This window comes from Trachypithecus francoisi, unplaced genomic scaffold (assembly GCF_009764315.1).
Source record: "Trachypithecus francoisi isolate TF-2019V2 unplaced genomic scaffold, Tfra_2.0 Lachesis_group13, whole genome shotgun sequence".
Taxonomy (NCBI): domain Eukaryota; kingdom Metazoa; phylum Chordata; class Mammalia; order Primates; family Cercopithecidae; genus Trachypithecus; species Trachypithecus francoisi.
Window position 1 is genome coordinate 65,897,712 of NW_022681458.1, and position 10,977 is coordinate 65,908,688.

At 46.4% G+C, this 10,977-nt stretch overlaps 1 long non-coding RNA gene across 3 annotated transcripts in view; it reads left to right on the forward strand.

The window, feature by feature from the left end:
• LOC117094823 overlaps positions 1 to 10,678 on the forward strand; it is a 15,562-nt gene extending 4,884 nt beyond the window's left edge. For 2 of the 3 annotated variants that reach the window (XR_004441693.1, XR_004441692.1), the window contains exons 2-4: positions 6,864 to 7,026; positions 7,653 to 7,810; positions 8,553 to 10,678. This is a non-coding gene — a long non-coding RNA (uncharacterized LOC117094823). Of the gene's footprint in view, positions 1 to 6,134; positions 6,665 to 6,863; positions 7,027 to 7,652; positions 7,811 to 8,552 lie in introns of those variants that run through there. The other variant, XR_004441691.1, reaches the window with a different exon arrangement.
• The last annotated feature ends 299 nt before the right edge of the window (positions 10,679 to 10,977 follow it).

Sequence of the window (10,977 nt, forward strand, 5' to 3'; positions counted from 1 at the left end):
CTTTAGATTGTTGCCTCCCAAAACCACATCAGGTGGGTAGAAATCACCATAGAATCTTGTTTAAAAGTTCAGGTTTCTTGGGTCACCCCCAGAGACTTTTACTTAATAGTCTGACTCCGAAATTTTTTTTTAATTTTTATTTTTTTTGTAGAGACGAAGTCTTGCCATGTTGGCCAGGCTGGTCTTGAACTCTTGGGCTCAAGTGATTCACCCACCTCAGCCTCCCAAAGTGCTAGAATTGCAGGCATAAGACACTGTGCCTGGCCTAGGAATCCTTTTTTTTTTTTTTTTTTTGTGATGATCCTAAAGCAAGATTGTTTGGAACCACACTTTGAAAAATTATGCTGTAGGAGTTGGGGTGGGAGGGGACAGGGTGGGAATAAAGGAGATGTTCCTATGAGAGGGACCATGAATGATGAGAGATCATGGCTAGCTGGCACATGAGTATACCTAAAAAGTATCCAGAGGTTTGTTGGGTTGTAGAGGTCAACATCAAGGTAAAACTTAAGTCTACTTGGGCTGAAATTCTAGAACATATCCTTAAGAAGTGGTCAGTTGGAAGTTTCCCAAGTTTTGCTGACCAATTCGTGCTTTGCAGAGACTGGGCTCATTTCTGCTTCTTGCCGCTTCCTTACCTTGGCTTTGCTGATGCCAGTGGGGTTGGAAGAGAAAGAGATTTGTCTCTCCCAGTCTCTTCAGGGAAAATTTAGAGTGGTTCTGAGGCAATGGGAAGAAGGAAGGAGTGAGAATGGGCATCTGAAGAGAGAGGACTCAGGCTTTTTTTTCTTCCATCTTTTAAATTGTCTGGAATATGCCTTTGAGTCCCAGGGATCCAGAGGGGACCAAACATCCCTTAGCCTAAGCAATAACTCTATCCCTGGCTAAAGGCTGACCTTTCACAGCCTAAGATGTCAAAGCTAGAAAACACCTTCCAGATAAGCTACATCAAACCCCTAATTTTAGAGAGGAAGTCACTTTACTCAGAGGTTAAAAGAGTTAAGTTAAAAGCCATCCTGCAAAAAATGGAACCACCTTGGGTCTCGTGACTTTCCATGGTCCATTGCCTCTTTACAGTCTGCAAAGAGGAAGAAGTATAGTAGCCACTCCTTGGCATTGTGACAGGCCTCGATCCCAAGCAAGCAGAGCAGTGTTCAAGAAGGTGCACTCATTTCCGAGAGGCCACACAGTCAGTGGTTCTGAGAGGCCTGCTGCTCTGCCAGACTTCTGTAGCCTCATATTGAGTCCTCCTAGAAGAGAGGGTAGAGACAGACCTGGGACCCCACCACCAAGCAAGAGTAAAGAATCCCCTTATTATCGTTGAAGTAGATCAGCATCAGGGCCCCGGGGAAACAAAACAAGAGGTATCCCAAGATTAATTTTGCTGGATAGAACAAGTATAAATAAGAACACATATGAACACACACACAGGCACACCCAGGTTACTTGTACTAACCATTTTTTTGTTGTTGTTCCTTGATTATTTTACTCAAGGTGAGTTCCATTTATTTTTAATGGCATTGTTTTGTTTTGTAACTTTTGTTTTAAGTTCAGGGGTACATGTGCAGGTTTGTTACATAGATAAACATGTGTCATGAGGGTTTGTTGTACAGATTATTTCATCACCCAGGTATTAAGCCTAGTACCCATTAGTTATTTTTCCTGATCTTCTCCCTACCTTCATCCTCTGCTCTGTTCCTTTATTATTATTATTATTATTATTTTTTTTTAACTTTTATGAGACAGAGTCTTGCTCTGTTGCACAGGCTGGAGGGCAGTGGCATGATCTTGGCTCACTGCAACCTTCACCCCCTGGGTTCAAGCGATTCTCCTGCCTCAGCCTCTGTGTAGCTGGGACTACAGATGCGTGCCACCACGCCCACCTGAGTTTTGTAATTTTAGTAGAGATGGGGTTTTACCATGTTGGCCAGGCTGGTCTCGAACTCCTGACCTCAGGTGATCCACTTGCCTCAGCCTCCCAGAGTGCTGGGATTATAGGCAAGAGCCACTGTGCCTGGCTTCTTTTATTTTTTTGAAAGGGTAATAAATTTAAATGTGCCTGCTTCAAGATTCAAAGGGTACAAAGGGGTATACAATGAAAAGTCTTCCTCCTACTCTTGTTCCCAGCTACCTAGTTACCCTTCACATAAGCAACCAACTTGTATATCTTTCCAGAGACACTTTTTACTAGCATCATTTTTATGTGCGTGTGTATGTACTCCACAGATTTTTACACAAATGGTAGCATGCTAGGCAGACTTTTTTGCAGCATGCTTTCCTCCTTATTGTATCTTTCATACCATTCCATATATATATCCACACATAACTTTCTGGATTTGTTGTTGTTGTTGTTGTTGTTTGAGACAGGGTCTGACTGTGTCACTGAGGCTGGAGTACAGTGGCGCAATCACAGCTCCCTGCAGCCTCAACTTTCTCAGGGCTCAGGTCATCCTCCTACCTCACCCTTCTGAGTAGCTGAGATTACAGGCATGCACAAGCATGTCCAGCTAATTTTTGTATTTTTTTTGTAGAGATAAGGTTTCAACTCTACAAAAGCAGGCTGGTCTCGAACTCCTGGGCTTGAGTGATCTGCCAGCTTTGGCTTCCCTAAGTGCTGGGATTACAGATGTGAGCCCCAGCATCTGGCCCTGGTTTACTTTTATAACTTCATACTGTTCTACTGTATACACCTGCCACAGTGCATTTAGCCATTCCCTATCAATGGGCATATAGCTTATTTCCAACCCTTTGCTATTACAAACACATGGTCAAGCTTTTACCTATTAGAAAAATTTGTAGAAGTGAAATGATTTAGTCAAAAGGTATGTGCACTGTCAGCTTTCATACATCTCTCCACAGAAATAAATTAATTTATACCTCTATCAGCAATATATGAGAGTTCCTGTCTCCTCACACCTTTGCCGAGTCAATGGGATGTTGAAGTTTTTATGTTTGCCAATCTGATAAGTGAAAAATAATACCTTTTACTTACCCTTATAACATCTCCCAAAATATCTCTCTTCCTTATCTTGAGCCTTTCATAATTCTGTATTACAAATGATAGTACTAACATAGAAAAGATAAACAACTTGCTGTAATCATGCCCAGTGTAAATGGCCAAAGTCAGATGTTCAGCAGTCTTCCCTATACTACACCATTCCACACAGGGCTCAAGGAGGTTCAGAAAAGAGTAGGTGGCTTCAAGCATTCCCTGAAAGACACATGATATTTAAAGAAAAAAAAAAAAAAGCATGGAAGCTTTCTGACATCTGCTAAAAGACCTCTTCTTTAGTGGTTTGATACCAATAACACATTTCTGCATGAATCCTCCATCAAACACTGCTCTTGAAGGAGAGGGCTCTGATTAGCAATTTGATCTGACCTAGTCCTCAACATTAGCTTGGATTCAATATCTAGGAAGCAGTAGGATGTTGTTGTTTTTAATTTCTCTAAGACATTTCTCACTTGACACCCAGGATCTAAGTATTCATCAGCATGGTGTGAGTGCGGGTGTGTTTTTCCTAGGTTTTAGCTTTATATAGAACACTCACTTGGACCTGGTGAAGATACCAATACCTAACACACATTCTCATTCAACTCTAATGATAAACCTATGAGGGAGATATCTTTATTGACTCTTTCACTGGTGAAACTGAAGTCCAGAAAGATTAAGTGGGTTGCTTAGGGCCACACAGTATATCAGTAGCAAAGCAGAAAATACAATGTAGACTGCAACCGAACTCATTAGATTCCTTGCAAAGCCTTCTCTTCTCCCTCCTCTATTCATTTTAGGGAATGATGTGACTTAGTCCTTCAAATCTAGAGGTTAACATCCACAACTCCTCTTTTACTCATCCAGTTGATCACTAAGTCCTGTGAATTCTACCTCTAAATGTCTTTTCTCTTTACTCTTGTTACTTTAGTTCATGTCTCTGCTGTGTTGTTGCAGTCGCTTCCTACTTTGTTCTTCTTGCCTCCTACCTCTCCTTTCTCTAATCAGACACAGCATCCCTGAGCTAGCTTCAAAATACATAACTCCACATCCCAGCTTAAAACCTGCAGTGGCCGGGCGCGGTGGCTCAAGCCTGTAATCCCAGCACTTTGGGAGGCCGAGACGGGCGGATCACGAGGTCAGGAGATCGAGACCATCCTGGCTAATACGGTGAAACCCCGTCTCTACTTAAAAATACAAAAAACTAGCCGGGCGACGAGGCGGGCGCCTGTAGTCCCAGCTACTCGGGAGGCTGAGGCAGGAGAATGGCATAAACCCGGGAGGCGGAGCTTGCAGTGAGCTGAGATCCAGCCACTGCACTCCAGCCTGGGTGGCAGAGCAAGACTCCGTCTCAAAAAAAAGAAAAAAAAAAAAAACCTGCAGTGGCTCCCCACTCTCTACAGAGTACGTCCAGACTCCTTCACATGAGCCCTGTGCAACCTCTCTTTTTAGCCAGGATGACCACACTCCAAAATACTCTCCTTGTTCCAAGTCCAGACTTTGCTTTTTCCTCCTTCTTTCCTTTTGCATGAGTTGTCCTCTCTACCTGGTATGGTCTTCCCTTCTTGACCTGAAAAACGCTTATGCTTCAGGAGCCTGAATTCACCTCCTCTGAAACTATTTTTTTTGACATTATAGTACTATTAGTGGCTCCTTTTTTATTAGAGGAACATTTTGACCACACCTCTGTTATAGCACCTGTCATATTGTTTTAGGATTATTTCTCTTCCCCACTAGATTGAAGGGCACACACCATCAGTGACTCTGTATCCCAGAGCCCAGCACAGTGTGCATAGAAGCTGTTTACTAGGAATTGGTGAAAGGCAAGGAGGAGAAACAGACTGAACCAAGGATAGCAAGACTAGTAGTTTCATTGCTCAGTGAGTTCAGGACACTATGTGAGGCTTAATACTTAGTATATCTATCTGAAGCAAGATGATAGAACATTTTTCCAAAGCAAGTTAATTTTCCACCCAAGAGGATGAAGGGAGAGAAGCCTGAAGGAAGAGAGGGCAAAGCTAAGGCTTTCTGTCTTTCGGGGACTCTTTCCTGTGGGCTGAGGTAACACATTTACTAACTTCAGAAACATTTCAGCTGATGTCCCCAAGCAAAAAAGGGTAAAAGGGGAACTAGGCTGGAACTTTGTTAGGATTTACAAAGAGAACAGTATGTCCACTCCAGAAGGGTTATAAAAGTGCTTCACCACTAACTCCACCAAACCTTCCTGCTGTAAACAGCTCTAATGCTAGTGACTACCCTCAGAAACTTGCTATCTATCCCTTTAGGGTGTTCTTAAAATAAGCTGGAAAGAATGGAGGTAAAAATACTGGAGTGTTTCCTCCACACTGGAAAGGAGAGGTGAGTCATATCATTGTGATTGGTGTTTTAAGTATATTTTTATTGTTATGTTAAATGGCATTCAAGTTTAGCTTCAAGTTCAACAGCAGTCTTAGCCTACTTCCTCCCACACAAATACTCCTACCAGTAAATAGGCACTCTTAAATAAAACAGTGCCTGCGAGAACCTTCTGACCCATTGAAATTAGTCTTGCCCTGCCTTCTGAGGTGGATTCGTCCCTCTCTGGGTGTAGAGCAGTATTTAAGGGTGACACTCACGCAGGAGGTGTGGCAGGGGGCGGGGAATGCAGGGTCATTGTGGGTCAGGGACGGGTGTGGGTGCAAGCGCCTTGGGAGGGCCCTGGGCTCCCTGGGAAGTCCGAGGGCAGGCGGCAGGGCTGGCAGGTGGCAGTGCTGGCCCCCGACGTGAGGCAGTGACGGCGGGCCCTGCGCCCAGGCCCTGCGCTGCGGACCACTGTCCTGGCTGCGCAGCTCCCCAGCAGGCGCCGGGCTCAGGTCGCGCCTTCAGTTAGCGCTCAGCCTGCGCGCCTGCCTCTCCTCCGCTTGCGGTTGCTGGTCGGTTCCCAGCTGGCCCAGACATGCTCTGAGGTAGGAGGAACCGCTGTTGAGCGAAGAGTGCACACCGGGTGATTGATGAACTCTTAATAGAACTAACCTCTCCCGCCCCCCACCCTAGACACACACAGAGAAATCCTCCACCCCAGCCCCTTCTCCAGTCCTCCTCGCGGGCGAGAGGGGACGCGGCCGCCAGCCGGTAGGGTGATTAACTCACCCTCTGTCTTTGCAAAAGTGCTCCAGGTGGATCAGGAGCACCCGCCCATCCCTCCAGCAGCCTGGCCGCTGGCGGAGGCGCGGAGAGCGCGGAGCGAGCGAGCGCGCGCGTCACATGGCGGCGCGGACCTTTGTGTCGCGCGCTGGCCAGACCGCCCAAGAGGCGGCGGCTATTGTTCCCCGCCGGGGCCCGGGGCGCCCTGAAACGGGGTCCACGCCAGCCCCATCCCCAGCGTGTCCTCAGGTCCAAGGACGGGTGGGGCTTCCTTTGTGTGTTCTCTGGAAGGTACTGGGATGGTGTCGTTGCTGCCCCAAGGGGTAACCGAGGGGAGTTGAGGGAAGATGGTACCAGCTCCCTAGAGCTCAACTCACCAGACCTACTCTTCGGCTCGGCCTTTGCAGAGGAGGTGGAGAGGGTTATGGTATTTGTAGGGCAGCGCTGTAAACAATGGAGCCATCAAAAGGCATTCTACCAGCCTCCTCACCAACCACGGACAGTCCTGGCCCAACAAGCCCTCCTGGCCTGATTTTGAGCCCTACTTCCCAGGTACCAGAACTCTGTACCAGAACTCTCCATGTATTTTGGTTTAAATTAGGATTTAAATTATTCTGGCCCTTACTAACGTTAAAACACAGCTTTTATGATCCTCCAGATAGTCTTTCCTTAAAATAATCCAGGAACCAATCAGGACATTTTGCCCAAGATCTAGGACAGGAAGACTAATGCAGTAACTCCTGCCTTACAGATCTGGGGGCCCTTCACCTGCCTCTGCTACTGCAAATGATTGGATATTCATCTGCCTTGGCTTTTCCCTCATGTGTGGAAATAATTTTGTTCACTCTGTTTCATGCTGGACCTGGCCTGAAAATGGGCCCTTATGTTGTCTTTGCACTTTCCAACTTGCCAAGGTAGGTGTGAAACCTGAGGGAAGTTTTTAGGAATAGGCTTTAGGCCAGGTACTTAAGTCCATTTGTTCCTAACCTTGGACTCCAAAGATAAGGGCATTTGTAGCTGGAGTAGAAAACAAGGGAACATGAGAACTAAGATTTCATCCTCTGTGATGATCCTCATCATTCACTATCCTTCTCCAGCATCACCAGTGCAGAAAGTGCAGAGAATTTATGTACCCAATTTTTTTTTTTTCGAGATAGAGTTTCACTCTTATTGCCCAGGCTGAAGTGCAGTGGTGTGATCTCAGCTCACTGCAGCCTTGCCTCCCAGGTACAAACGATTCTCCTGTCTCAGCCTCCCAATATACCCAATCTTTCTCCTTCCTATCCAGGCCTTCTCCAAGAGAGATCTAAGAACCAGCCCTCAAAGATAGTAAGGGCTTAGCTAGTGACAACCCAGTCTCAGCTCCCTGTGCCCAAAGTGTCTAGGAATAGGGCCACTCACCCAAACCCTACCTATATACTCTCTCTGGGAAGTTGCAGTGCCTTGAAGTGATCAGGCCATAGGCCTGTGAAGGCTGGAGTCGTCCATGTCCCTTCCTGCCTACTCACAAACTTCTGTTCTTCCTATTCTTTTCTTTCAGTTTCTGAAAGAAGGACCAAAGTAATGCCAAGAACTCCCAGATGAAGAGGACCTTCCTTAGACCTATAACAGATTCACTACTTGACTTCAGAGGGAAGTTTCAGCTAATTCTCAGGAAAAGGTCAAAACAGGCCTGTGACTGTCCCTCCGATACTGAAGGTATAGACAAGCTTCTGGCTCCCCCAGGTCAAGCAGAGGAACACTTTTTATTAGAATGAAGGGTTACTTCTTTGTTATTCAAACACACACCCACACACATCCTCTTTAGTCTCCCTAATGAAAAACCTCAACAGATGGAGAGCCTGAGCTCCCAAGTCCTCAGGCTGAGAAGATGCGCAGTTCACTCAAGGGCCAGTGGGCTGGTACAGACTAGGGAAGGGAAAAGGGACAAAGGCTGCTAGTATAGGTAATCACTATCTTTTAATACTCCTAACACACAGAAATTCAAAAAATCTTGTTCAGCAAGGTTAGCAGCCTCTGGAGCCTCAGAAACTAATTTGGCTGATGTGTCTCTGATAGGGAGCTTGGGGCTGAACCAAGGGGAAAACGTTCTCCTCCTGTATTCTCTCTCTCATTTGAAAGCCTGTACAAAGAAATGGTACAAATGGATGGTTAACTTAATGATTCCATCAGAGGCAGATTTTTCTCTGTCAGGTCCCTGGATGAGGTACAGATCTGAAAGCCAGGAGGCAGAATATGTACTTAATGGCCCTTTCTGACCTGCTTACCAGTGGCCAGGACTACTCTCCAGGCCTTTCTGCTGCCACTTCCCCATTCTTCCTGGCTAGTTCAGCTGGGTCTCAGCACTTCAACTCCTGGCTGGATCCTGGGTTTTTCTTGGTTGCAGGGAAAGCTCTCACTGTCTGCATCTCCTTCCCCACCCCCACCTCCTGTTTTGCAGCTGGCCATTCTGGCTGCCTCACAGCTATCCTGCCTTAATTCACATTTGATTGCCTGGACAGAACCACCAAGAATGTCCAGACGACTGCCACCCCTCACCCATGGGCCTGAGATCCTGCCCTGATGCCTTTCTTCAGACCCCACGAGGACCCACAATCTCCCTGATCCCCACCTTCCCCAGAGTGGTCTCTATAGGAAAAAAGCAGAGCTGGCTAAGGCCTGAGACAGAGCCATTTCTTCCCCTTGGGCAAACGAGGTAGACCCTCCCAGAGAGCAATACCGGAGAGGCCCGGCCCGGATCTCCCTTTATATGGCCTCCCCCATCACGGAACCCGTGGGAAAACCTGGCACACAATGGCGCGGCTGCTCCGGGCACCCTCAACCCAGCGCCCTACGGCAAGGCCTGAAGCAGCCTGGTGGTGCGCTCCCTTTGCCCGCCCCCCAACCCTCCGCGAGCACCCGTCCCAGGAGAGAGACCCTGGCTAGGGTGGAAGTTGCCTCCCGCAAAGAGCGCTGTTGCTGGGGCTTCCCCTCCCCCCATTCTCTTGTTTTTCTGCTTCTGAGACTCGGAAGGGAGGCGGCAGGCGCCTCCGCAGCCGACAGAGCAGCTATTGTGACCTTCCCTTGCGGAGCGGGAACCCAGCCGAGTGTGCCGGCGGTGGCGGGGGAGGAGGCGACTGTGTGTGCAAACCTCAGTCGCAGAGGGGGTGGCACTGGGAAATAAAGGTTTGCAACCTCAGGCAGTTGGGTCCTTAAGAGGGCGTTTGGTTGTGTTTAGACTCGGGTGCTTTCTAACACTAATTGCAGGCTCAAAAGGAGCGGAATTTATTGTGAAGGCCAAGGCGGCTTGTTTATAATTTATGAAGTTTTAAATGACTGTGCCGCGGGCCCCAACTTTCTCCTGGGCTGGCAGCCGCGCGGAAACGAGCCCTCCCACGGCTCGCCGCCCACTCCCACCCACGCCCCTCAGATAAGTCTCACGCCAATGACAGGAACAGATCCGAGCCATTCTTAGAAGTCTCGGGAACCTCCAAAGGTAAGAGAAGGTGGCAGATTTGGTCCAAGCCCTCACCCCACTCAAGAGGAGGGCATCAGGGAAGGCTGCGGCTGCCCGGAGAGGGAGCCCCCGATCCCACACTTCCTTGGAGCCTGAGTGTGAGAGGAAGCTGATGTCAGCCGGGCTAGACACCGTTTAAAGTCTAATCCATGAAACCCTAAGCCGCAAATGACACTTGGGGCTTTGCAGACACCCGCAGACTCAGCAGATACTCCTGCGGTAACACACTGTGCTGGAAAACTCCTGGAGCTGTGATATATTATGTATTTTTATTATTATTTATGGTAGGAAGAGGAGATGAGGGAAAATCGGGCTGAATCTAAGCAGCCTGACAATTCAACTATTTAATATTTAGCCAGTTAAGAAAGGTGGTTGTAATCCCTGCAAGGCAGTAAGCTCTTCTTTGATTTTGCTAATTGCTTAAAAAATAATTTCTTACAAGACAATTAGAAATTCTGCCTATGGATGCAAATTCATAGAAAACAATGTTAAGCCTTGAAAGTGGGTAAAATATGCCTTCGATTGAAGTCATTTATTCTGTTGATACACTTCTACAACATATATATTTTAAACTTGCTCCGATAGATTGAAATTTAGCAAAAGGATATCCCTTCCCACCCGCAAATCTAACATGCCATTTTAAAAACAGCACAAAGGAACAAGGAAACTAAATATTATTTTGAGCCATCATTACTTAGTGAAATACAAACATCCAAATAGAAACGATTGTTGTTCCACCAGAAGATTAGAAGTTAAATTATTTCCACACAATAGGAATTTCACCTTGTGTCATCAGGGATGTAGTAGGAGTTGCATTATTTGTCAAACCAAATAGAGATGCGTGGGCTGACTTTGCTGAAATACAAAAGAATTGAACCTTATCAGAAGGCATTTTCTAAGTGGCCCCTCCCATAGAAGCAGGGAAGGTGTCCATCCCTAGCAGAAGCCACATTATGTACAAAATGGTTATAAATCCTTGAAGACATTTTTGCCCATTTTGTACAAAGTAACAGGAGTAAACAAGGTGTTTATACTTATTATGTTTCATTAATGAAACTTTTATTACTTTACATCATGGGGAATGCTTGTTTTCTTTAGAAATGAACTAATGATCACTACAAAGAAAGAATTCATGACAGCATTTCCTAGAGAAAAAGCTTAGGTATGCGTCTCCAAATGATGATTTCTTTTTCTACACCTTAGCTTTTTCATAGCTCAATTCTTCTTACAACTTCTCTTGTGTTTTTTCTTTGATTGTCAGTTTTCTTTCAAAGTTTATTTTTTGTTACTTAATGCAGAAAAGTGAGCTCTGGCTTCCCCAATGTAAAAGTCGATTGTGTCTAGAAAGAGGGCAGTAAAAACAGCAAAG